Source organism: Balaenoptera physalus (genome assembly GCF_965194825.1).
Source record: "Balaenoptera physalus genome assembly, chromosome: 21".
NCBI lineage: Eukaryota > Metazoa > Chordata > Mammalia > Artiodactyla > Balaenopteridae > Balaenoptera > Balaenoptera physalus.
The window spans coordinates 39,740,571-39,768,332 of NC_138902.1; the positions used below are offsets into that span (position 1 = coordinate 39,740,571).

The 27,762-nt window shown below is 39.0% G+C and overlaps 1 long non-coding RNA gene across 1 annotated transcript; it reads right to left on the reverse strand.

The window, feature by feature from the left end:
- Positions 1-252: 252 nt before the first annotated feature.
- On the reverse strand, positions 253-27,762 carry LOC309651404. The gene is made up of 3 exons (XR_014258099.1): positions 27,703-27,762; positions 12,906-13,115; positions 253-10,889 (listed from the first exon to the last, which is right to left on the reverse strand). It is a non-coding gene; the product is annotated as an uncharacterized lncRNA (long non-coding RNA).

Consider the following 27,762-nt stretch of genomic DNA (forward strand, 5'->3'; position numbering starts at 1 on the left):
CATCAAATGAGAACTCGGAGCTCAATAAGATAAATCACTGATTTTTCCATCCTGAATTACTGTCTCTCACTCTCCTCCCACTTTCCCTCCTCCTCCATATTTAAAATAAAACAAACCAAAAATAATAGCTTACAACAAACAGCTCTTACCTTTTCTACTGATATGGTTCTTTGCAATGTAAAATTCTGCAGAGTACTTTTCCTTTATACTAATCTATAACAAATACCTCTTCACTTTGTTAAGTCTTGTAGGTTTATTTCGGCAAATATCTTGAGAATATATGATATAGAATGTGCTCTGCTGGACTGGTCACTTAGGGGTCTACATCTGCTCCTGAGAGACCTCTCTTCTCATTTCTGACACATTTCTGGTACTAAGAAACCCTGAAGAATTCTGGAGGCTCCTATAACTGACTGGAAAATGATGAATTTTATGTGACAGATTTTCTTATCCCCAAATAGCAACAGGTCCGTACAACGTTGTTATTTATACGTGAAAGAAAATGAAATAAAGCATCTCAAAGAATCTGAGATTAGTAAAATTAGGAAAGAGATTTATAGATGCTGCTTCTACACCTCTACCATTGCACATACATTTTTACTTCCCTCAAATACATATCTTTTTGATTAGGGGTCGATGAGGAAACAAGGATCAGTTTACAAAAAAGATGTTGAGGCCAAAAGAGGACCTTGATATTTTCACAACTGAAATATTTAGTATTTTACCATAGCACCTCAAACTATTACCTTAAAAGCACATTTACTTTGCTCCAGACTTCAAGATGACCAGGTGATTAGAATTGCTTACAGGTTTAATCTAGAAACACTTTTTCACTCTCTACTCTGGGCTGGACATTGGACTATAAAATGAATAAAATATCATCCTCTCTCAAAGGGCTTACTGCTTGGTTGGTAGAGGGAGACATGTAAACAAATAGGTGCAGTTCTGTGATGTGTACAGAGCGCAGTGGAGGGATGGGGGTGGGAGCTCATTAAAGGATTCACAAGAGAGGTGACATTTGATCTGTGTCTCAAAAGATGTGTTGACATTTGCTAGGCAGATGGGTTTGAGGAGAAAGGAAACTTCCATCAGAGGTAGAAACAGAAACAGATACAAAGGAATAAAATACGATGCTGAGAACTGGTGACTGCTTGTTGTTCTTGGTGACTGGAGTATAGCAAGGCTTCTAGTAAGGAGGAAAATGAAAGAGCATTGTCTTGGAGGAGTCTGTAGTGGACCCTGGATAAAATATTTTATATCTTTATTAAAATCTTATTTCATTGTTAGTTAAAAGAATATACTTTTAGAGTTTTAAATGGAAGATTCCAGATGCTGAAACTTTGAACTCTTAGAGTAAATGTATCAGAAACTATAAGAGTCACAATTGCTAAAAATTATGCAATATTAATCTATCAATATAAGTGGTCTTTTGTTCAAAGAGCAAACCACAGTGATTTTGTGAAGTAAAGAGAAAAATCTTTTACCGGAATAAAAAGAACCCATGGGATTCACATTGCTTTCATAAAAGCATACTTTCAATAGTCCGCCTCAAAATCACCGGCGTACTTGCTGAAAATACCAAATCCCTGACTCTACTGAGGAGATCCTGATTCGGTGGGTCTGAAGATGAGGCTCTGGACTCTGCACTTCTAATAAACTCCCCAGGTGATGGTGTGTCCACAGAAGGGTGACAGCTGGACTCCCATATTGAAAATATGTTCAGTACTAGTTTTGTGAACTTTGGGGCGTATTTGTATGCTTCAAATATATTTGATTGAGAAAGTGGGAATTTTCTCCCACTTAATTCAGCTGATAACAAGATATGGCCATGTGAGGCCATAACCAAGCCAAGCCATTGCCCACGTGGCTAGTGTCGTACTCTAGTTGAAGGCCAAGTTCCCATCCAAAGCAGTGGTCCTGAAAGCATAGACCTAGAAAGCAATGGGAGATGCAACCTCAGCGTCCTTGCTCTTTGTTGACATTCAATCTGCGTATTCTCCACGTGAAATATTCCATCAGGAAAGGCTGGATTGACCTTCATTTGAGATTGTATCAGCTCTTTTCAGATGTATCAACAGACAAAAATTTAAATAGAAGAGTGACTTAATCACTGTGGCACCAAAGAACAAGCTGCGTTCTCTCTTTCAATGTTCTGGGTACATTGCGGAATACCTAGCTGGGGGTGGGCATTGTCTCTGCTGAATACTATCTGCTTAGGCATATTCTTTTTGGTTATGTTGGTATATTTTTAATGTTGATTAATAATGAAATTATTGGCTTAGTTAAAAATCATTGAGGGATTGTAGTTCTGATGTTGAAACTTAAACTTCTGAAGGGTGGGACATGGGGAGATAGAATGTGTGACTTGCACTCCTGCCTCCCCAAATTCCTTCCATCTTTCTCTGCTTTCCCTTCTTTGCTTTCTCCGCTGTCTGTGGCTTGTTTACGCCTCTCCTCATTCTCCTGTCTTCTGTTAAAACAGGCGACAGCAGGGCAAAGAGGATTGAGAGTCTCCTGAGTGTCAGCTTGCCTGTTTCATGATCTGATGATTTTTCAGAGTTAGTTTAAGATGTGTGGCTCAGAGTTTATCTTCATATTCAATTGCTAAAATAGTCCTTATAGCTTTAATGTTGTTTTACATTATATAATTTAATTATATAATTAAATATAATTTAATGGTGATTATTGATTTAATGTGTAATGAGTTGTTTAATTTACATGTTAAAATTGTACTTAGAAAAAATTGTCCTTTGTTCTCCACTGAAAATGAGTTGACTTTGGTGTATATATATATATATATTTTAGTGGCCAAATTGGGCAAACTGGAAACTGATGAGAAATACTATTTAAACTTTTCTCATCTCAGTTACCAATGAGACAGGGCAATTTTCTTTCAGGGGGATTCTTTAGAAATGCTACAAATCCCAACAAATTTCCATCTACTAAATTGGAAGTTTTAAAGCCTCCCCAAAATGGGTGGGAGGTTTTGTTTGTTTGCTTGTTTGTTTGTTTTGGTATCTTTGAGATTATTCGAATAACATTAGAAGCAGATAAGAAGTCCTGGACTTAACATAAGACCAGAACACACTAGATGGTGCTCTTATCCTAACAGCAGTCATGCACAGGAAACAGTGCTAGTTAGAATAAAGCTAGAATAAAAGAAATAATGTCCAGGGTGCATATTGGATTTTTGCCTTCCACCAGAGGATACACTAATATCAGATTATATAATTCACTTTCACAGCATTTGTATTTTACTCAGAAATGACTTGCTGAAGTTTTGCACTAGCACAGCCTTGTTTTAATAAACAGATGTGTGTGCGTGTACAGGAACATACGTGTATGTTGTACTGGGGCAGCTGTACTGGTTTTATCAAATTTTATCTCCCATGTCTTAAAGGCACACAGTGTTCCAGTCAGATTTCCCTGGACATAGCTTACATCTTCCCATCCCCTTGTCCTGCACATTTTTCCCTCCTTGTGGGATAGCTCCATCACCCGTTTCTGACAATGTCTTGCTTATTCTACAAGACCAAGTTCAAATGCAGTGCCTCCACGAAGCCATTCCTGGTTGCTTCAGTCATTCTTTCTTTACTTTGAATTTCCATGACTCCTCCTTGTACTTCTCTTATGCGTATCATACTCTGCCTTGTGTTATTTGTATACTTACTATATCCTGTAAACTCCTTGAGAACACGGACAATTTTTAATGCAGTTTTTCTCCTTCCTCTTCCTATATCAACCTTTACATGAAGTACTACATCTTGAATATAACTGGTGCTCACAAATGTGCATACAATGAAGGATTAAAAGAATGATGAAATGAATTTCTATGAGAAAAGCATTTGTTTTGGATACCTGTTTGCTTTCCACCCTTCACCACTCTGCTCTGGACCCATCGACCATTCTTTCCCTCTGTCTTCCAGTTGGCATGGCCAGTGGAAGCACAGCAAGAAATATGAAGATAAAAGAAAAGAAAAGCAGAGGCATTTATTCTCCCTCTGAGTCAAGCCATCGGTTGGCCAAGCTGCATGTCTTCCCTTAAAGCCACAGCCCTTGGCAAGCATCTGTTGACAACTCCCTTCCTTTGCCCCTTCAGGCCCACGGGGTGAGAGCTTTGGATGCTTCCCTGTTTCTTTATTAAACTCTCTGCAATCACCTGTTTTGAGTGTGGCACCCATGACCCATGTACAAACTATGACCCATAAAAGGCCCTTAGAAATGAGTTATCTCATCTGAGAAATTACTCTTTCTGAGAGTGACCAAGGCCTCACATCTTGAGGACAGTTCAGATAACTGAGATTTGATTTTACCTTCACTCTCAGGTCAGAAGACAGCCTACTCTGACTTAACGCAAATGCTTACTCTCACTTGCAAAGGTGTCCAAAATATGCATCTTAACTATTTGAGAACATTTACTAAATGCCTGCAAAAGAAATGATCTGCAGTATTAATAACAGCTTTCCTTGTGTATAGCCTAAGTAGTATTTATGTATTTTCTCATTTTAAAACATTCTATCAGGTTTTTTCCTGCTGACACACAGAATCACTGATTCAAACAATCAAAACAGTGGATTTCAAACCACTCTCTGAGGGGCCTAGGATTCCCAACTTAAATTTTTGCTTCAACCTAAAGAACAAAATGCATTTGACTTTGAATCTTTTAGTGAATATCTGATCAAGATAGGAATCAAGTTATCAGAAATTATCTGAAAATGACAATACTGATCATGGCATGTAATAGGATCCAGAGGAAGATCTTTTCTGCTCACCAAAAAAAAAAGACTTATACTCGTTGAGAAACCCCTTCATTGATTCTCTTCCAACGTAGACAATGGTGTGTGAACTTTTTTCAGCTATAAAACAGCAGTCATTTATGTCGCTCACAGAGGTTTTAAGATGATTAAGTGGCACAGCATATACACAGCAACATGCTCAGGGCTGGCAAAGTGTGGCATTTATACTAGTTTTCTTCTTTTCCTCAGAGTCAGACAGTCACTTTTTAGATAATCACACCAAAGCCCAGGCCTCCTGACTTCAAGTTCAGGGCTGGTTCCACCTTACTGACGCTGCCTTAATTTGCCTTTACATACATTAATTTCTTTTCAGCTATAATGTTCTTTTTGCAGGTGTGAAGAATATAACATATCAGGAAAATATAGGCTACAACATGGATTCTACTCAATATTAGAATTTCTACAATTATTTTGTTATCTGTAAGCATATGCAGTCAGCCTTTTAGACATTTGTTCATTTTCTTTCCGATGTTTCTAAACTATGAAATAAGGAAGCCAGAGCCTGTGTGATTAGAGTGTCTGATCTTTCACTCGTAATTTGCTGTCTTTTTTGAGATTGTGAATTAAATGACCCCTTTGACTGTATTTGTGTTTCTGGCCTAATCAGTAAGGACATTCAGATTCTTAGTTGTCAGTAAGCTGCCCCTTGACCTCCCTGATGTGTCTTCCAAGTACCAGAGCCGGAATTGCAGGCCCCCCTCCATCTTCATAGGCTTCATACATTCACAAAGGTCTAGACTTCTGATTCAGTCCCGCATCAGCCTGGTAAGACCTTGTGTCTTCATTTTAGTAACAGCAGTCTGTGTTCTCCCCAGGAGAAGTCTGAAGTCCAGTTTTTACCCTGTTTTCTGTAACCAGCTCATAGCTTCCTCTCTGTGAGAGCTCCTGTTCTGATGATGAATTTTTATATTAGTCTTTTTTTTTAATGTGAGGCTTCTGGGGATTAGCATCCATCTGGGCAGGTAATTCTAGGTTTCCTGACCCAAAGAACTATAGACAAATATTTTAAAGAGGTTTATTGAGAGTGTCTCTACACCCTAGAAAGAGAACCAAATGGCTACATTAAATATGTCTGATAGGAGATTCCATTTCCATTTCCTCTTCACGGGGAATCCTGCTAACACTTTGTCGTTGTCATTGAGAGAATGACCCCTTCCAGGCCTGTTGCCGCTTCCATTCGGATTCTTGTCTGCTCCACAAGTGATGTAGCAAACTCCTAGCATCCAGCGCCCTTAAAACTACTTTCAGATTCTCCATCTCTGTTTTGTTTTTGTTTTTTTTTAATTGGAGTGTAATTGCTTTAAGATGTTTTGTCAGCTTCTGCTGCACAACGAAGTGAATCAGCTGTATGTATACATATATCCCCTTCCTCTTGGACCTCCCTCCCACCCCCTCCCATCACAGAGCACTGAGCTGAGCTCCCTGTGCTGTACAGCAGGTTCCCACTAGCTATCTCTTTTACACATGGTGGTGTGTGTGTGTCAGTCCCAATCTCCCAATTCATCCCACCCTCCCCTTCCCCTGCTCTGTCCACACATCCGTTCTCTACATCTGTGTCTCTATTCCTGCCCTGCAAATAGGTTCATCTGTACCATTTTTCTAGATTCCACATATATGCATTAATATACGATACTTGTTTTTCTCTTTCTGGCTTACTTCACTTGTATAATAGACTCTAGGTCCATCCACATCTCTGATGATGCAATTGCTCAAAGTTTGCCTCAAATATTAAACATTTATTACTCACTGTTTATCCACACTTAAAGTGCCCTGGAGAGTGCTGGTTGCCAAGTTGGGATGTTATCATGGGCGTGGCCGGGTTCCAAGGTCTCTGCCTCTGTGAGTTTCGTTCTCAGCTCTCTCTGGACTGTGTGCTTCACTGCAGCAAAGAGGAAGGTTATAGGCCACATTTTCTCATGAGAAGAGTTCCCTCTTCGCTTGAAGCGCAATTTGTAAATAATAAATCCAACCATATTTAGATGCTTTTCATTTTACACAGTTTAACATCCCTCCTGCTAGCAGTGGTTCAGGGAAATACCTGTTTGTACTTTTACACTTTTTTTTTCTGAAATTTTTGCTCATTACGGTGAGGGTTACCATTATACCCTAAGCTAAACCTTGTTAGCATATGAATAATGACAAGAACAATGTTTGGCTTTGGGACCTGATTAGTTCAGCACACTCTGTTGATGTTTCCAGGTTTCAAATGTACAGGGTTTTTGTTGTTTTTTTAGTTTTTTTTTTTTTTTTCACATTCACAAGTAACTTCCAACCTCTTATCTACAGGAGGAGAGCTACAAGAAACAGCACTGTCTATTCTTCAGTCTCTCCATAATTCAGTGTATTGCATGTTTACCTTCTTCTAAAAAACCAATGCTTAAGATTCTATACACGATGACTTTCATCAAAATTCCTTGAGAGATTTTCATAATCTCTTTTATAGTCTATGTCCAAGAAGATAACAAAATTTAAAAAGCTAACTTATTAGCTAGAGAAAGCAGTCACAAGACTGGTTTGTCACAAGAGAACCAAATCCAAATTCATCATCAAAGTCTCTTAAAATCTAGTTTTAATAAATTAGGAAGTAGAAAGACACATCATGGATTTCAAATGCCTTACTGAGTGCTTGAGTTATTGGCAACAATTTACCAGACAACTGGAGGTCTATTAATAGTGAACATGTTTAAACTATTAAGTGGCTGCGTAGTTTTGATTGACAAAAATCCTAATTAAAACATTTTTGGAGTGGTTTTATTTGGTTTGGCATAAATGATTATCAACTAGTATTGCATTGCAAGACAGAACAACGCAAGCATCACTGAAGCCATCCTTGGTGGCAGGACACCTACAGAAGACGATGAACAGTAGGTTATTCTGAAACACTGCGGTGTGTTAAGAAATGGGATGATTGCAAGGAGGGAAGAAGAAATGCCTTCAAGTTTCCCTAAAATACAACCTCAACAATATTGAATGGGGATGAATTCCTGAGAAAGAACAGTAGTGTGTAACCATCAACCTGAATCTAAGATTAACGATGCAAACAACGTTAGATAGTTGAAAAATATTCTGAGAGCAGTTTACAGCCCAAGGAATGTATTACTTTGTATATAATGGAAAACACCGTGTATCTTTTCTACTGCAACTATACACATATATAGTGACATAATTAAATAGGATTTATTGCTATATATTAAGGATCTTAATAATTGTATTTGGCGAGTTTAAGGAAAGCATATTTTTATGAAACTTTATCAAATTTTTGAAGTAAATTTCATTTGGATCTGTTACTTTCACTTACATCCTAAACTCTAAGCTCTTTTTTTTCATGTGTAAGGCTTCCATTTCCTATGGGGATATTTAGCTGTAAACTCCTTCTTTACCTTTCTCTAGAAAGCCTGTTAATTCTAAAACCTGTCCCCTTAATTCTACTAGACTTATGTTCTGTACAATTTGATAATAATGAAAAAAATATCATAGTTAACACCAGGATAAAATTCTAAGTGATTCAAAATCTTGTACATTGCATGATTCTATGAATCTGCCATGATGGAATGAAGGAAATACCACCTTTAATTTGCATAGAAAACATTTTGATATGCACAAGAAATTTTGGAAAAATAGAGGTGCTTGCTGTTAAGATGTTGACAAATGAATATGCCAGAAATTGGCCTTTTCAAGCTGGCATATGTTAGCTTTCTGAGGGCTGTGCTGGCTTGATATATCCCAGAGTAAGTCAGTGTGGTAGGGTCGGATGTGGACTCAGGCCAAACTGTATCTCACTCTCTTACTCAATTTGCTCTTTCTCTCCCTGCTGCCCTCCCCCACTCTCTCTTACTATCTTTAGCTTAAGTCTGAATCTTAGCATTATTGCAATAAGGTAGTTGGCTTGTACCAATAACTTACTTGTCAGGAGACATCTGTTATGAACAGTCTCTCCTAGTAATATATATATACACACACACACACACACACACACACAGACATCTTCTTTACCCATTCATCCATTGATGGGCATTTAGTTTGCTTCCATATCTTGGCTTTTGTAACTAATGTTGCAGTGAACATAGGGGTGTATATATATTTTTGAATTAGTGTTTTTATTTTCTTCAGTAAATACCCAGAGTGGAATCGCTGGGTCTTATGATAGTTCTATTTTTAACCTTGTCAGGAACCTCTGTAGTGTTCTCCACAGTAGCTGCACCAATTTACATCCCCACCAGCAGTGCATGAGGACTCCCTTTTCTCCACATCCTCACCAGCGCTTGTTATTTGTTTTATTTTTGATGATAGCTATTCTGGTAGGTGTGAGGTGATATCTCATTGTGGCTTTGATTTGCAGTTCCCTGATGATAATGTTGAGCGTCTTTTCACGTGAAGACATTAACATTCATAGATGCAGGCTAATCCTCCTTTGATTACCAGGCCAATCCTAGTCCCTTTCCTGGAGATAACTGTCAGTTTGATGTGTATCAAAGAGGCTGAAATATCCTGCAGCAGGAAAAATGATTAAGCAAAATGTAACATCATTACACTATGTAACATTTATGCTCCTTTTTTTTTTTAAATTTTATTTATTTATTTTATTTATGGCTGTGTTGGGTCTTCGTTTCTGTGCGAGGGCTTTCTCTAGTTGTGGCAAGCGGGGGCCACTCTTCATTGCGGTGCGCGGGCCTCTCACCATCGCGGCCTCTCTTGTTGCGGAGCACAGGCTCCAGATGCGCAGGCTCAGTAGTTGTGGCTCACGGGCCCAGTTGCTCCGCGGCATGTGGGATCTTCCCAGACCAGGGCTCGAACCCGTGTCCCCTGCATTGGCAGGCAGATTCTCAACCACTGTGCCACCAGGGAAGCCCCTATGCTCCTTTTTAAGAGGACAAGTGGATATGTAAAGTTTTCATGAATAGCAAGTGAAAAATTGAATTTGCAGTGTATACAGTATGTTCCATTTGTGAGTTTTCTAAAGACACACAAAATGACACTTTACTTAAGCTCTAGTGGTGCCTCTAATTTAGACTCTGTCCCCGCGGCTCCCAGTGTACGTCTGGGTCATCGCTCGAATGGACTCTGGGTCCAGACTCTTCCCTCTGTACCATCCCCGATTCTCTGCTGTACGTCCCACCACACAACTGACCAGAAAGAAGAGTTAGAGGCTTGAAAAGGAGAAAACAAAAGAATAAATGAAAACAAAGCATAGAATTCTTCTTAGAATTCTTCATTGTCATGAAAACTTAATCATAGGAAATGGTCTCTCAAAAATGCCATGGAGTCTCAGATTCAGTCAAGGAGTTCACAAATATGTTTTGATTCCTCCCTCCCTCCCTCCCTCCCTCCCTCCCTTCCTTCCTTCTTAGATCTAGCTCCATGAAGGAGTCAAGTAAAGGAGAAACTTTTGTAAAAGATAGTGATTAATCTCTGGGTGAGATCTTTGCCAGATTCCTACAATTTTGTGTCTAAGGGAGGGACCAATGAAGAAAATGTAAAAAATTTCAGTTTCACTGAACTTTAGTAAACAACTCAAGCAACAAGGGACCATTTGAATTGTTTTAACCTGGGTCTCCCCCAAAGCTGACCTGAGATAAAGTTTGCTGGCAGGGGTCTATGTGGAATACGCTCCCAGGAAGCAGCCGTGAGAGCCCGGTAGAGCGCAACCAGGAAGGAGGGAATATTAATACAAGATGTGTTATCCAGTTGGTGATCACTGCATGTGACAGATGCGTGATTTCACAGATGTGCTATTTCATGATGATCTGAGAACCTTTATGGAATGCATCTCAGAACTGCCAATCTGATGGAGGAAAGGAAAAAAAGCACTTTTCTGTGAGTTTCTCTTCTCCGTTTTCAAGGATTTTCTCACAGGTTGTCAGCTCTTCTGCGTTTTGGCTTTTGAGCCAATAGTCTATGCAGGCTTCCCATGCCTCCTGGTAGGAGAAGGTACTGGGAAGGAGGCTGGAGAGGAGGGGCCAGTGCCTGAGGTGAAGCATGTCCCGGCCACACCTGTGCAAAGGTGATGGCGGTTCACGTGTTCCTCGTCACCGCAGCTGTAGCCGAATGTGAGGCGAGAGCACTTGGAGGTATCAGATCCATGATTCTTGAAAACTGTCAAAATGGATTACTGGAGTCACATATTTGTGGGTGAAAGTGAGTGTTGTATTATATTTAATATATATGTGATCTGCCTTTCTTCTACCACCTGCCATTATAGGATGCAGGGATTCTAAATGGGCAGATATTTTAAAATATTACACAATTTTAAAATATATTTAAATATATAAAGTGCACTACTTGACAGCAGGAACCATATTTTCTCTATTTTACTATTCACATGCTTAGTAAAAGGACGGGCAATCAAAGGAACTCAGTAAAGACTGGGTGTCAATGAAAAGAGCTTCAAAGACACTTCAAAGTAAGGTGAATCCACTTCTATTTCATTATATTCACTAGTTTGTTGTATTTTTTAGATTCCACATATAAGTGATATCATACAGTGTTTGTCTTTCACTGTCTGACTTATTTTACTTAGCATAATGCCCTCCAAGCCCATCCATGTTCCTGCAAATGGCAAAATTTCATTCTTTTATGGCTGAGTAATATTCCATTGCATATATACGCCACATCTTCTTTATCCACTCATCTGTTGATGGACACTTGGGTTGCTTCCATATCTTAGCTATTGTAAATAATGCTTCTGTGAACATTGGGGGTGCATGTATCATTTTTAATTAGTGTAGAGAACAAACTAGTGGCTACCAGTTGGGAGAGGGAAGGGGGAGGGGCAGGGGGAGGGGATTAAGAGGTACAAGCTATAAGGTTTAAAATAAGCTATAGGGATATATTGTACAACACGGGGAGTATCGTAAATATTTTATAATATTATAAATGGAGTATAACCTTTAAAAACTATGAATCACTATATTGCACACCTGTAATTTATATAATATTATACATCAACTCTACTTCAATTTAAAAAATTAAGTCAGGGACTTCCCTGGTGGCACAGTGGTTAAGAATCCGCCTGCCAATGCGGGGGACACAGGTTCGAGCCCTGGTCCGGGAAGATCCCACATGCCATGGAGCAACTAAGCCCGTGTGCGACAACTACTGAGCCTGCGCTCTAGAGTCCGTGAGCCACAACTACTGAGCCCGTGTGCCGCAACTACTGAGCCTGCGCTCTGGAGTCCATGAGCCACAACTACTGAGCCTGCATGCCACAACTACTGAAGCCCATGTGCCTAGAGCCCGTGCCCTGCAACAAGAAGCCACTGTAATGAGAAGCCTGCGCACTGCAATGGAGAGTAGCCCCCATTCGCCGCAACTAGAGAAAGCCCGCGTGCAGCAACGAAGACCCAGTGCAGCCATAAATAAATAAATAAATAAATAAATAAATTAATTAATTAATTAATTAATTTAAAAAATTAAGTCAAACAAACAAAAAAGTAAGGGGGGGGGTCCAATCCAGTTGTTCCTTGCAATACCATACAGGTCTGAGGGGGTGAACCCGTTCTCTGTTCATAATCTACTTCCCCTTTCCTCCTGCTAAGTGTGAAGGCAGACAGGAGAGGTGGATGTTAGGTTGGCTGAGTAGGATACTGTGGTAGAGTGAGAGAGAATTAACTACTCTGCCGAATATGCCGGATACTTCATAAATCATGGATGGTATGAACTCATGCTCAGGCTTTGTTTTTCACCCCTAGATTTCCTGTCTCATGATCCCCAAGGTCTGCCCAAGAGCTCTCAGCCATTTGTTATTTTTACATCCACCCTTTTCAGCTCCTATTTTAAATTATAGCCTGAAAATAGTTGTTTGTCTCAGAGGTAGTATGGGGCAGAGCTAGAAGTTAGCAAGTAGTATCTGGAACTTGCTATGCACCACCCCGAATTCCTTGTGATCCTGCCACTGGCTTCTCAACAAATGGCCTGATTTCAGAAAAGTAACCACTTAAATGAGAACAGTCAAATGCAATTCCAAATCAGCAAACGTTGAGTCTTTGCTTGTCCACAGAGCCCCATCTGAGAAGGATGCTGGCTTCTCCTGCTGTTGATCTGTTTACACCAAACTGATTGGATATTTTTATCTGTTTACGAAGCGGTGCAAAGTGTTTACATAGCACTGACCTGTTTCTGTGGATCTGGGAGAGCTGTTTGCAATAGAATGTTTTCTAATCTTCCGTGAAGCTCTAATCGTTTGCATTTAGTGAGGCCTCGGTTCCAGCGGACTGGGAGCTGTTTGGAGAATGGCTCCACTTCAATACCAGTCTTATTTTCTTTTGTCTTCGAGAGAGTGGTTTTAGAAGAGCTCCCCATGTACCAGACTGCTTGTCTTTTCTGTTAGATTTGATTTAAATTAAACACTTTGGATTTCTGAAAATGTGTATTTTTAGCCATTAAGAGTTGGGCATTTTGCCTGTGCTGTGCAGCAGCAGAAAATAGCCTAATAGGACCTCTGGTTTTCCACGAATTTCTCAGAACCACAGTTTCCTCTGAAGTATATGCACCCCATCTTTGGTTTATATAAAGTATTCCTGGATGCGTCCCTGGGAAGCACAACTAAGTTTCGGTACATTTTAATGAGGCATCATCTCACAGGCTTGGGGAACTTTTCACTTAGGGCTAGGTTGTAAATCTTGGTAAGAAGGAAGCAAGGACGGTCTGACTCACCTTGCAGGGCAGATGGGAATAATGGATGATGCCCATGACAGCATTTTATAAGTGACAGGAAACTGAATATGTATCAGGTTAATATCAATGTATGTTTTATTTGATTCCAACCCTGAACTCTATTCCTTGACTTAAATTCATTAGCAGGAAGTGGAATGTAGGAAAAACACTGAAATGAAAATCACAGGCTCTGTGTTGTCAACTCCTCTAAGTATATAAATAATATTTGTTAAGTCTCTTATCTTCTCTGGGCCTTAGATCCTCACTGGTAAATGAATTGGCTGAGTTAAGTGATCTCTAAATTCCTTTCAGCTCCATAACTCTTTGTAGCTACAGTACAGACCCCTGTTGAAATGGAAAAGCTTGATGTCATGCTACCTATTTATGAAATAGGATCCTTCAGCTTTTTATTCACTTTACTTTCAGATAATTGTCTTGATGGAAGACCTTTTAAAGTGACTTTAAGGCATGTCCCCTTGCCTGCTGATTCTTATATCAAAATAATCATATCATATTGGTTCCATGATGTATTATGAAAAATCAGATTTGTTTAAAGTGCAAGACTGTTTCCACTTCAGTTAAACAAATTTAAGTAAAAGGATTCTGGAATGAATATACATCCCTCCAGCCAGTACTCCCAGCCCCGTCCTCAACTTGGGTCAGTGGAGCAGGAGAGAATTGATGACAGGAAGGAGGTGAAGTTGTGATGTTTTCAAACCAGCCTTCTGACCAATGTTCCAAAGCTTGTTTCACAGAACACTAGTTTCATGAGATTTTAGAGATAAGGCATGAAAGAAGTTCCATGATCAAATGAGTTCGTGGAAACATTACACTCAACAAGTGTAAACAAGATTTCCTTACTTTATAATTTTCTTGGAGCTTTTTAGATGCTAATGGACATTCTCCATCTCCAAAAGAGAGATATGACATGTACGTTGCACAAACATGATTGAACATGAGACCCTTTTATTTGAGGAAGCTTCATAGGACTAGGTTCCTCAGAGCACACTTGAAGAAATTTGGCTCTTGTTTCTAAGGAACCAAAATTAACTGAGGCAAGTCAATGTCCACTGAGATGCTAAAGAAAGGGATACTTTATGGCTATGGTAATTCACTAATGTGGCTTCTGAGATGATAGGATTGCATCAAATTGAGTAATATTAAGGATTAGTTATTAGTTTTATATTTACCTAAAACCCACCTCACCAGTTAAACTAGTTTGCCTTGCACAGAGCTCAGTATACCACCAAGGGTATGTAGACATTTCGAAAATGCTATGGATGCTGAAGTTTAAAAATTGTTAGACTGTGTTTCTTGGCTTATTAGTAAAAATTTTATGGTTGCCTTGTTCTCTACCTCTTTTCTTCCTTCAGCAAACATTCATTGAGCACCTCATCCTGAGTGTTTTTCCAGGCTCTAGTACTATGTCATTGACTGCCCCCTCACCCAAGGCACAGACCCTTCCTCAACAAGCCATACTTCAGTAGGAGAAGCAAGAATGTATTTTTAAATTGGAATACAAGGTGACAGATGTAACATTTAAAGCAAGTCCAAAGCAGAAAGGCAATGAGGAGGAGAGAGAGCAATTAATTCTCAAAGAATGCAAAGGAATGTTTTCTAGAGAGATGCCTACCTAAGTCTTGAAAGCAGAATAGAAGTCTAGTAGCAAGATAAAAAATGTCAAAGGCGGGCTTCCCTGGTGGCGCAGGGGTAAAGAATCTGCCTGCCAATGCAGGGGATACGGGTTCAAGCCCTGGTCCGGGAAGATCCCACATGCCATGGAGCAGCTAAGCCCGTGTGCCACAACTACTGAGCCTGCACTCTAGAGCCCGCGAGCCACAACTACGGAATCCCGCGCGGCTAGAGCCCATGCTCCACAACAAGAGAAGCCACCGCAATGAGAAGCCGGCACACCGCAACGAAGAGTAGCCCCAGCTCGCCGCAACTAGAGAAAGCCCATGCGCAGCAATGAAGACACAGTGCAGCCAAAAATAGACAAATAAATAAATAAATAATTTTTTTAAAAATTGAAAGAAAAATCGAAGGCAAGGAGATGGGAAACAATTTGATGAGATTGGGAAAGTATAAGGCAGTTGGTATGACTGCAACACAAAGGAGAAGGAACAAAGTAGAAGATACAAGGCTTTAGAACTTGGCAAAGGTCAGAGTACTAAAGCTTTCTGTGCTTGGTAAAACTTCTCAGAGTCTGACCCATGCGATGAAGAACTAAGAGAGGTTTTTAGGGAGGGGAGACCATGTTGGAGCAAAGCCTTAAAAGCTGACCTTTGAAGCAGTGTAAAGAGGCTAGAGGTGGGGAAATCAATTAGTAGGTATTACAGTTAACAAAATGAGCGGTGATGGGTACCTAAACCAAGGCACTAGCAGCAACACATTTGGATGGGACATATTTGAGGTACTGATGATGTAGATTTCATAATACTTGTTAATGATTAGGTTGTATGGAATGATAGGGAATGGAAAGGCTTCCAGGTTCATGCATGGATTTTTGCTTGGGAGATTGGGTAATGATGTGTGTAATGAGATAGAAAATACAGGAAAATGGACATTATTTTCAAGTGTAAAAATGTAAGTTCATTTTTCACATACAAAATTTGAAGTGCTTTGGGGATATACAGGATGAGACCCTCACAGATGATTGGTTATATTTGCCTTGAGTTCCACAGAACTGTTTTGTTTAAAGTTATATATTTACGTTCCATCAGCCTTTAGGTGGTAGATGTAATAAGCTTGAAATTGAAAATATAGCCTCAGAAGACCAGAAGAGACGAAAGAATAAGGAATATCATTGTGCCACAAACAAAGGGGTAGAATCATGGAAAGGAGAATGAGAAAGTTTTTATTCCAAGATGTAGGAATGTAAGGTGCAAAGACATAGAATAAGAGAATTTTAAAGAGGGACTTGTCAAAAAAGAAAAAAAAAGGCAAAGACCAAATGCCTCAGAGACTTGTTTTAGTATTTGGCAACATCAAGTCATTAGTGAGCTTTGCTCGAATGATTTCAGTGAAGCCAGATTGCCTTAAGTGGTTAGATACAAGCAAGAACAATGGGTTTTAGTCATTTTTTCCCAAAAAAGTTTGGCTAAGAAGAAAGGAAGAGAAAGATAAGAATAGCTAGAGAGGGACGAAGGGTCTAGGAAAAAATGTGTTTAAAATGTAGTTGTGTGTGTGTTTGTGTGTGTCAGAGAAAGAGAAAGAAGAAGGAAGGAAGAGAGGGAGGGAAGGAGGGAAGGAGGAAGGAAGGAACGAAGGAAGGAAGGACCAAACATGTTTATAGGCTACAGGATCTGTAAGTGTCGGCACATTTGGGGCCAGGCGATACACTGTGTATGGGCGTGTTGCCGGTGGTGGAGCGTCTTGTGCTTTGTAGGATGTTTAGCAGCATTCATGGCCCCTGTGTGCTGGATATCAGTAGCATCCCGACAGGATGCCAGTATAGTAGCACTCCCCTGTGACAATCAAAAATGTCTCCACACATTGCCAAATACCCTGGGGAAGGAGGCAAATTATTCCCGGATGAGAACCAATGGGCTAGAAGAGAAGGCAGTGGAAAAGGTTGCTCATGTAAGAGAGAGAAGAGAAAAAATAATGCAGAATGCACTGAGGTAGAAGGAGCCTCTGGGATTCAGAACTTATATAAAGGTGCTTCCTTTGTACAGAAGAGACATATCTTCCTCTGACACCAAAATAAGGAAGAAAAAAAGGATAAGGATGCTAGGAAGTTTGCATTTGGGGATGGAACGGTGGGTGGTCAGAAAATCAAGGGGTGACTTCTGTTTCTTCTGTGAGTTAAGGAGATGAGGTCATCTGGTAAAAATGAACAAGCAACAAGCTGAGTAGGAGGAGTGAGGAAGTGGAAATCACTCAGGATGTTGAAGCTGGAGTGAATGTGGCAATGAAATGCCCAAAATTTTAAAAGTATTGAGGAGTTGTAATTGAGGCCTCAAGCATGAATTTGAACGAGTCCCAGTTTCAGTACGTGACTGATTTTCCCCTCAACACATCTAGCTCCTCCGTTAAAGAAATGAAGAGGATTGCTACAGTGTTGGATGTTTGTGGGTCAGGTCGGGAAGATGACATAGTAAAATAGGTTGGATCACAGACAGACAAAGACATAACTTCAGAGGTTAGTGGATCTTAGGCAATGTCTAGTTCAGTGGTTTCCACGCTAGAGTCAATCAATGAAAAATTGTTAAAAAAAAAAAAATCAAATGACATTGCTTCAACTCTTAACTCCGGAAGTGATATCTGAACATTTGCATGAGACTCTGTATAGTTCATATGATAAAAGCCCTTTTAATACTCCATTTTGTGTACTGCATTTTCATATTTAACTACTTAGTAATGATATGCTTACCTTTTACTTATTGATTTGTCAGATATCTTTACATATTAAAGAAATCAACCCCATGTGATAAGTAGTATAAATATTTATCTCAGTTTTCTGTTTGTCTTCTGATTTTATCTTTGGTTTTATTCCAGAATTTCTAAATTAGAATGTGTCAAATACATCAGTATGTCCTTCCATAGAAGTTTTGTGACATATTTAGAAAAGGTTTCCCCATACAGATATGATGAAACTATTCTCTATGTTTTCTTCTAAAATTTTGTAGTTTTGGTTTTTTATACTTACATTTGTGGGCCACCTAGAAATTTATTTTAGCCTAATAAGTAAGCTAGGGATGCAATTAAGTTGTTTTTAAGAGGGTATCAATCACCCAAACATAATTTATTAAATGCAACATTTTTAGCATTGTTATGTGATGCTACTTGATCTATAAAAACAAATGCATGCAGTTATTTGGGTTTGTTCATGTACCTCTATTTATTCCATTGATGTGTTTGTTTATTTTTGGATATGGATATATTTAAGATGTCCACAAGTAATACACGTGATAATAGAGTTACTTATTAGGCTTAACTCCTCATTTTATGATGAGGCCCCGAGAATTTAAGTGGTTTATCAGTGGTCATCCAGGGAAGCCCACTGGAACCCCAGAGTCTTGTTTCTCTGTTGAGTTTGGGTTACACTATTGCCCTTCTAGCTTCTTTTGGACTAATTCTATTATCAGCCGTTGACTAGGTCTGTGATGAGTCAGTCCTCTTGAGTGGTTAATCATTGGTCAATCAGGTAGCCAGATGAGGGAGTTCAACAGATGACTGATGGGAAGAGAAAATGTCTGGAGATAATGACTACTCAGTAGTCATGAAAGTGCCTTACTCTTCATATTATGTTGCAACTGAAGGCAAAGGATTGTGAATCCTTTGGGTTATGGTAGAAATATTGGGCTGAGATTGTGTGGCCCTGGAATTGGAATTTGGAGATGTGCCCAAAGAAGGATAGATAGATACTTAACAATAACTATGAACCCATGAACCACTAATTTTCAGTGGTTTGTGTAAAAGTGTTTCTCTACAAAAATTATGCATTGGTTTCAGTTCTTGAAAAACGTTTTCTTTTGTGCTAGTATAAGAAAGAAAAAAGAACGTTCTGTTGATTTGTTGAGCTCTTGTAGTTCTTACTTCAAAGTTATAAGATCATTGAATTTCTCAATTTAGAATATGTTAATATTAAGTGGAAAGATACTGGACAATAGTTCTTTGGAATTATTTTTAAAGTTTAGGAAAATAAGTGAGCCACACAATTTTTAGAACCATCCCCAAAAGACAGAGCAGTTACTTGATCATTTAAATGTTTGCTTTTGATTAACAAAGCACCATAGAGGTCCTTGAATATATGAAACTCCAGTTACAAGTCAACTGTGTTGATAAATGAAAGAGAGAGATGAAGGAGTGGTTTAAACTCCATTAAACCCTAAACAAAGATGTTGTTTAGGGTTTCATTCCCAGCCAACATGTACAGATACATCTGGTAGTAGTAGAAAGATTACCTGCATAGACTTTACCCTTATAGGATAGGAATTCTTACTATTAGTATTTAAATTAAGTGTAGTTTGAGCATTCAGGGGACATTTTATCAAGTTCAGGTCTTCTTTGCTCTCCTTATTCAACATAAGGTAATGAGGGTAAATAACTACAATGCAGAGACAAAAAAAAAGATTTTTGGACATTGACTCCAACAACAGATGTATGGCAAACATTGGCTGGTTTGAAACTTTAGCCAACTTAATAGTTTGATGCCCTCTGATTTGCAAATTGCCTTAGTGCTTCCAAAATAAGTGTTGATCAACTAACTGTAGGAGAGGAGTGACCCATATTCAACCATGAGACCCTTAATTTAACTCTCTGTAGGAGCCTTAGGGTTCAAATTAAATCCTAATGCGATAGAAGTTAGAGTTTTCTCGTGGGCTCTGAGTTATCATATACACACTACATTTTAATGTTAGATGCACCCTTTTTTGGGCAAAGAAAACACTTTGGGAAACCTACTGGTTAAGAGTTCCACAATTGGAACTTTGAGCAAAAAAAAACCCACAATGTTTTGCCTAAGCTGAGAGTAGCTGAGTCATTAAGTGAATCAGGATGTAACTTATGGTGAATATTGTGTAATATGATGAAGCACTTGAAAGGTTGGATTCTTTTCCTTTCTTGGAGGATACTTGTTTAAATTAGCTCTTACCCACTTGGAATTCAGTTTAGTGATACTGGTGCTGTGTGGATGCTGCTAATTGCAGAGTTCCAGAGTGATATTAGGCGTATATGACAAGTTGTGAACACAATCAGTCTCTGATCGAGGAAGGCAATACTTCTGACAAGGGCTCAGCTTATCGTATAGTAGTGATGGGGCCAAAGTCTGGATGCACCAGAACCTTTTCTTTCAGATCACCTATGCCGCCGTGGATAAAACTGCTGGCTAGGTCTACAGTAGATGTTCTTTGGATAAAAGTATACTCTCCTAGTTTCCCTTCCATGTAATATTCTCTACCCATATCAAAGAGCCCATCCTCTCCCACCTCTGTCTTTCTGTATTAATGCATGTCCTCTGGAAGAATCCAAGACCAGCCAAATATGTCAACATGAAGTTAATAAACTATTGTGTCTGGGTTAGTTGCATTTAAATTTTTTTTGAAATTACAAATTGAAAGTATATATTACTTCTCAAAAATCTTCAATACTCATATGACACATGTATCCTTATGGATTAATTTTAGGATCAGTGATTGATTTTAGGATTATGATTGATTAGCGGAATTTTGAATAGTTTTTTGAAAACCTCATGAGTGTATATCTGATTTTGGTGTGTCAGATATATATACCAAATATATATATATTTCATATTAAATATAATTCAACTTATATTTGAATTAATGCATAATAGTACCATACATACATTTAAAAAGTGTTTCATATATAAGCTAAATATTTCCTCAAAGCAATTTTATGCAGAGGCAAGCAGGGAATATTATTAACACACTTTCTTCAGATGAAAACCTTGAATCCCACATCAAGACAAATCTAGGCCTAGATTCCAGTGTTGATAATGCAGTTTATTCCTCACTTTGCATAAGAGTTATTAGGCTAAAAATTCTAAGGAAAGAACAGTGTGTGATCTCCATTAAAAAGGTTTTTTGATCCACCAGAGGGCAGACAGCAGAAGCAAGAAGAACTACAGTCCTGAAGCCTGTGGAACAAAAACCACATTCACAGAAAGATAGACAAGATGAAAAGGCAGAGGGCTATGTACCAGATGAAAGAACAAGATAAAACCCCAGAAAAACACCTAAATGAAGTGGAGATAGGCAAGCTTCCAGAAAAAGAATTCAGAATAATGATAGTGAAGGTGATCCAGGACCTTGGAAAAAGAATGGAAGCAAAGATCGAGAAGATGCAAGAAATGTTTAACAAAGACCTAGAAGAATTAAAGAACAAACAAACAGAGATGAACAATACAATAACTGAAATGAAAAATACAGTAGAAGGAATCAATAGCAGAATAACTGAGGCAAAAGAACGGATAAGTGACCTGGAAGACAGAATGGTGGAATTCACTGCCACGGAACAGAATAAAGAAAAAAGAATGAAAAGAAATGAAGACAGCCTAAGCGACCTCTGGGACAACATTAAATGCAACAACATTCACATTATAGGGGTCCCAGAAGAGAAGAGAGAGAGAAAGGACCTGAGAAAATATTTGAAGAGATTATAGTCGAAAACTTCCCTACATGGGAAAGGAAATAGCCACCCAAGTCCAGGAAGCACAGAGAGTCCCAGGCAGGATAAACCCAAGGAGAAACACGCTGAGACACATAGTAATCAAACTGACAAAAATTAAAGACAGAAAAATTATTGAAAGCAGCAAGGGAAAAACGACAGCTAACATCCAAGGGAACTCCCATAAGGTTAACAGCTGATTTCTCAGCAGAAACTCTGCAAGCCAGAAGGGAGTGGCATGATATATTTAAAGTGATGAAAGGGAAGAACCTACAACCAAGATTACTCTACCTGGCAAGGATCTCATTCAGATTCGATGGAGAAATCAAAAGCTTTACAGACAAGGAAAAGCTAAGAGAATTCAGCACCACCAAACCAGCTCTACAATAAATGCTAAAGGAACTTCTCTAAGTGGGAAACACAAGAGAAGAAAAGGACCTACAAAAACAAACCCATAACAATTAAGAAAATGGTAATAGGAACATACATATCGATAATTACCTTAAATGTGAGATTAAATGCTCCAACCAAAAGACACAGGCTCACTGAATGGATACAAAAACAAGACCCATCTATATGCTGTCTACAAGAGACCCATTTCAGACCTAGGGACACATACAGACTGAAAGTGAGGGGATGGATAAAGATATTCCATGCAAATGGAAATCAAATGAAAGCTGGAGGAGCAATGCTCATATCAGATAAAGTAGACTTTAAAATAAAGAATGTTACAAGAGACAAGGAAGGACACTACATAATGATCAAGGGATCAATCCAAGAAGAAGATATAACAATTATAAATATATATGCACCCAACATAGGAGCACCTCAATACGTAAGGCAACTGCTAACAGCTATAAAAGAGGAAATCGACAGTAACACAAAATTAGTGGGGGACTTTAACACCTCACTTACACCAATGGACAGATCATCCACACAGAAAATTAATAAGGAAACACAAGCTTTAAATGACACAATAGACCAGATAGATTTAAATGATATTTATAGGACATTCCATCCAAAAACAGCAGATTACACTTTCTTCTCAAGTGCACGGAACATTCTCCAGGATAGATCACATCTTGGGTCACAAATCAAGCCTCGGTAAATTTAAGAAAATTGAAATCATATCAAGCTTCTTTTCTGACCACAATGCTATGAGATTAGAAATCAATTACAGGGGAAAAAATGTAAAAAACACAAACACATGGAGGCTAAACAATACGGTACTAAATAACCAAGAGATAACTGAAGAAATAAAAGAGGAAATCAAAAAATACCTAGAGACAAATTACAATGAAAACGCAACGATCCAAAACCTATGGAATTCAGCAAAAGCAGTTCTAAGAGGGAAGTTTATAGCAATACAAGCCTACCTCAAGAAACAAGAAAAATCTCAAAGAATCTAACCTTATACCTAAAGTAACTAGAGAAAGAAGAACAAACAAAACCTAAAGTTAGTAGAAGGAAAGAAATCATAAAGATCAGAGCAAAAATAAATGAAATAGAAACAAAGAAAACAATAGCAAAGATCAATTAAAACTAAAAGCTGTTTTTTTTGAGAAGATAAACAAAATTGATAAACCATTAGCCAGGCTCATCAAGAAAAAGAGGGAGAAGAGTCAAATCAATAAAATTAGAAGTGAAAAAGGAGAAGTTACAACAGACACCGCAGAAATACAAAGCATCCTAAGAGACTACTACAAGCAACTCTATGCCAATAAAATGGACAACCTGGAAGAAATGGACAAATTGTTTGAAAGGTATAACCTTCCAAGACTGAACCAGGAAGAAATAGAAAATATGAACAGACCAATCACAAGTAATGAAATTGAAACTGTGGTTAAAAATCTTCCAACAAACAAAAGTCCAGGACCAGATGGCTTCACAAGTGAATTCTATCAAACATTTAGAGAAGAGCTAACACCCATCCTTCTCAAACTCTTCCAGAAAGTTGCAGAGAAAGGAACACTCCCAAACTCATTCTATGAGGCCACCATCACCCTGATACCAAAACCAGACAAAGATACTACAAAAAAAGAAAGTTACAGACAAATATCACTGATGAATATAGATGCAAAAATCCTCAACAAAATACTAGCAAACAGAATCCAACAGCACATTAAAGGATCATACACCATGATCAAGTGGGGTTTATCCCAGGGATGCAAGGATTCTTCAATATATGCAAATCAACCAATGTGGTACACCATATTAACAAATTGAAGAATAAAAACCATATGATCATCCCAATAGATGCAGAAAAAGCTTTTGACAAAATTCAACACCCATTTATGATAAAAACTCTCCAGAAAGTAGGCATAGAGGGAACCTACCTCAACATAATAAAGGCCATATATGATAAACCCACAGCAAACATCATTGTCAATGGTGAAAAACTGAAAGCATTTCCACTAAGATCAGGAACAAGACAAGGGTGTCCACTCTCGCCACTGTTATTCAATGTAGTTTTGGAAGTCTGAGCCACAGCAATCAGAGAAGAAAAAGAAAGAAAAGGAAAGAAATTGGAAACATGAACCGGTTTGCAGGGCAGAAATAGAGACACAGATGTAGATAACAAATGTATGGACACCAAGGGGGGAAAGTGGCGGGGGTGAGGTGGTGGTGTGATGAATTGGGAGATTTGATTTGACAGCTAGACACTAGTATGTATAAAATGGATAACTAATAAGAACCTGCTGTATAAAAAAATAAAATAAAATTCAAAAAAACCCCAGAAAACAAACAGCAACAAAATAACCGTTCACTGACAAAAAAGGGATTATAGTTATTTACTGATTTTGGACTTGATTGATACCCTGTAGTTCCCTCACCCTGTGGCAGAATCATCTGTGCTCTTTAAGACAGACGAATATGTGACCTTGTCAAACTGCTGTGGACACTGTGAAGTGGGAGAGGGGTCAGAAGAGAGTGAAGGAGAAGGTTTAGGGTCTGGTAGGGGGTGCTTTACTCCAGGAACCCTCCCAGCACACTCCACCCACTGGGAAGAGAGGGAAGTTAAAAAAAAAAAAAAAAGGTTTTCTTCTCAGGATGAGGCTTGGGCCAGGAAATGGTTTTATCCTTTGGATCTGTGGTTCGTGGCTTGTCCTGGACCAAAGATGTCTCTGACAACCTGTGAGGATGTAAAGCCCCAGCTAAGAAGATGCTCTTCAAAAAAAAACAAAAAGTGTTTTCTTCTCTACCCATTTGTTGAAAGGATGTCCAGCCAGCAAATTAAGGTGTAGAGAGCTATGGCAAATATTGTTCTAAAAATTCAACTGTGTTGAAATCTTGAGAATGTTTCCTTCACTTTCTCATGTACCCACAGAATTTCAGGGAGAGCCACAGGATGACACATGTTGCAATACCGTGTGGAAATGCAGACTCATGTTGAAATCTTAGTCAACAACTTTAAAAAAAGGATAGTGAGATGTGGTGAGTCACGAATTATGAGTGTAGTCCAGGGCTGAGGTTATAGGATAATTTCAGATTGGGTATGCCAGTGAGTAGAGGGGAGAGAGGAGCAATGACGAGGCATTTTAGGTGGAGAAAACAGGATTATCCAAGCCCCAGGGATGTGAAGACCACAGAATGATCAGAGAAGGGCAAGGCTGGAAACCAACAGGGTAGAAGGAGCCAGTTGGTTGGAAAGATACACTACAAGGCATTATAAAGAGCTCTAGATGCCATGCTAGAGGTTTGGGACTATTTGCTCTAGGAAAACATACATTGTGATCAGAATGATGGTTTGGAAGGCATAGAAAGTGGATGTGATTGAGAGAGCAATGGATTATAGAGAAAGAGAAAAGATGTGGGTTTGAATGCAAACAGCAGTAGTTGGGATGGAAAGCAGGAAGCACATCTGAGAAAATTTTGGTATATTTGACCAGGTTCAGTAAGAAAGTGAATGTGGGAATGGGAGTAGAAGGGGAAAGAAGGACTAAGGATAATCTCAATTTTTAGTTCAGAAACCTATGGGGATTTAGAAATGCCATTAACTAACTGGTCTTTAAACATCTAAGGAAAGGGAGCTTGGAAAGTTGAGGGGATGGCAGGAAGAGTTATACATTTGGTTTGGGACATACTGAGGGTGCAGTTCCAATGAAGCATCCAGCGTTTAAAAAAAGTGAGAAATACAAGTCTGGGGTGAGGGACAGATGCAGAGCTTCTCCATCAGGATTTGAAGGATCATTGGGGTCCACTGGGATCCCTCTTAGAGAAGAGCTGAAGTGATGAAAACACTTGGGGAAAGGGTATTGGACAGAAAGAAGGCTAGCAGAAGAAGCAGAGGACTAAGCATGACATCCTGAGAAACCCTAAGATAATGCGATGGAGCAGAAGGGATAGCTTTGGGGAGAAAGGAGGAGGTGAAACGTCAACCAGGGGAAAGTGGTGTCAGAAACCAAAGGAAGGTCATTGGAAGGAGGAGAGAATGGTCATCAAATTCAGTCATCACAACAGCCTCATGTGTGTGAGGACTGAGAAGAGAGTCCTGGACCTGGCAATGAGGAAGGCGTTTGGTGCCCTTTGAGAGATGAGGACCACAGTCAGGCAGCAGTGGGGCGAGTCACTGGGAAAGGAGGGAATGGAGAAGAAAAAGTCTGTTCAGAAATTTACTGGTGGATACTTTAGACGTACACTAAAACATTTATCAACCATGTTCTGTGTGCCATGTACCATTACAGGTGCTAGAAACACAGGGGAAAATTGGACAAGATCCCTGCCCTCAACAAGGGCGTTTTCTATTCTGGGAAAAGGGAGATGTGTAAAGAAATCATCAAGGAGTCCATTTTAAAGCGTATCTGTCCCAGAGTATCCAGTGCCCTCTCTTGTAAAGACCCACTAAATTGCATATGATGACACAGAGAATTCAGAACATCAGAAATGAAGAACCACAATCAAACTATTGTTAGAGTCGTGACCATTTTTCAATTAACCATAAACTCACTAGAACTGGATTGATCAGTAAGATTGGAGGCCCACAGTGCTTTTCACTTGAAATACAGTGAACTCTGGATTGGGAAAAAAAAAAAACGTAGAAAGACCGTTCATGGATCTACCACTGGCTGCACACTGAGGTCTATACCAACTAGAAAACTTCAAATACTTTCCATTACTCAGACGATACCTCTCCTGCCTCCATGCTTCTCTTCCCAGAAACATTTGGCAAAAGCAATGGTCAAAACACAGCGGAATAAAATAGTAATTGACTGTACTTTACTGCATGCAACGGCTATAGTCCATGTAAGGAACACTCTGGATGGGGTTGGTGGAAACATTGCAGAGCAAGATTGTAATTTTTCAAGACCTCAGTTTATAATGTCATCAAATCAGACAGCAGTTGTAGTATGTTTTGTCTTTGTCTAGAGTGTGGATAGACTTCTGTTCGTTTGAGATTGAGCAAAGTGAAACAAAACAGCACGGCATTAAGAAGTATTATTGCAATAGAAATTGAACAGCTCCCTGAAAGTCCAGAGTAATGGCAGCCCTCTGAAAAAGAGACATCCATGAGAAAAGTACACAGAACTGTCAATAGACTACAAGAACACATGCCTTCTATAAAAAGAATCGAATTTCAGATCAAGTAGGAATCAACTCAAAATGCATAAAATAGGACAAAGAGGATTATTTAAATATTTATCTTAATAAAACTGTGCCTATTGGTATCTCATCAAAAAGATACATAGCTACAACTCTAAAAATAGAAAAACAGAAAACAGAAAAAATAACTTTGCCTTTACTCAGTCTCTTGAACAGGAGGAATTACATCCTAAACAACCTAAGATTCCTTTCATCAAAAGTTTTCTTGTTATGGTAACTCTGTCTCCCTCTTTTTCTTTCCCTCAATATCCAATATCCAATTATCCAAACTCTTTCTCTGTCTCCGTCCCTCTTTCTCTCTTCCCAAAGGAAACAATGCCAGCAGCCCGTTCTGACTTTCCTCGCTTCTTCCTCTCTCCCTGTCCCTTATCAGTTCTTTAAATCTTTAATAAGCCATTTTACTCTCTTGGCTTCTTTCAGTTCTCTGCTTCAGCAGTTAGCCTATCACAGCAAATCTCCAGGAAACTAGGAGGTAAAAGCAAAAATGTCTCAAAGAGGAGGTAGATAAACTGAGAGTACTTACCTGTGAATAAGTTTTATTCCAGAGACACATGGGCACAGTATAGTACTGAATGACCACATA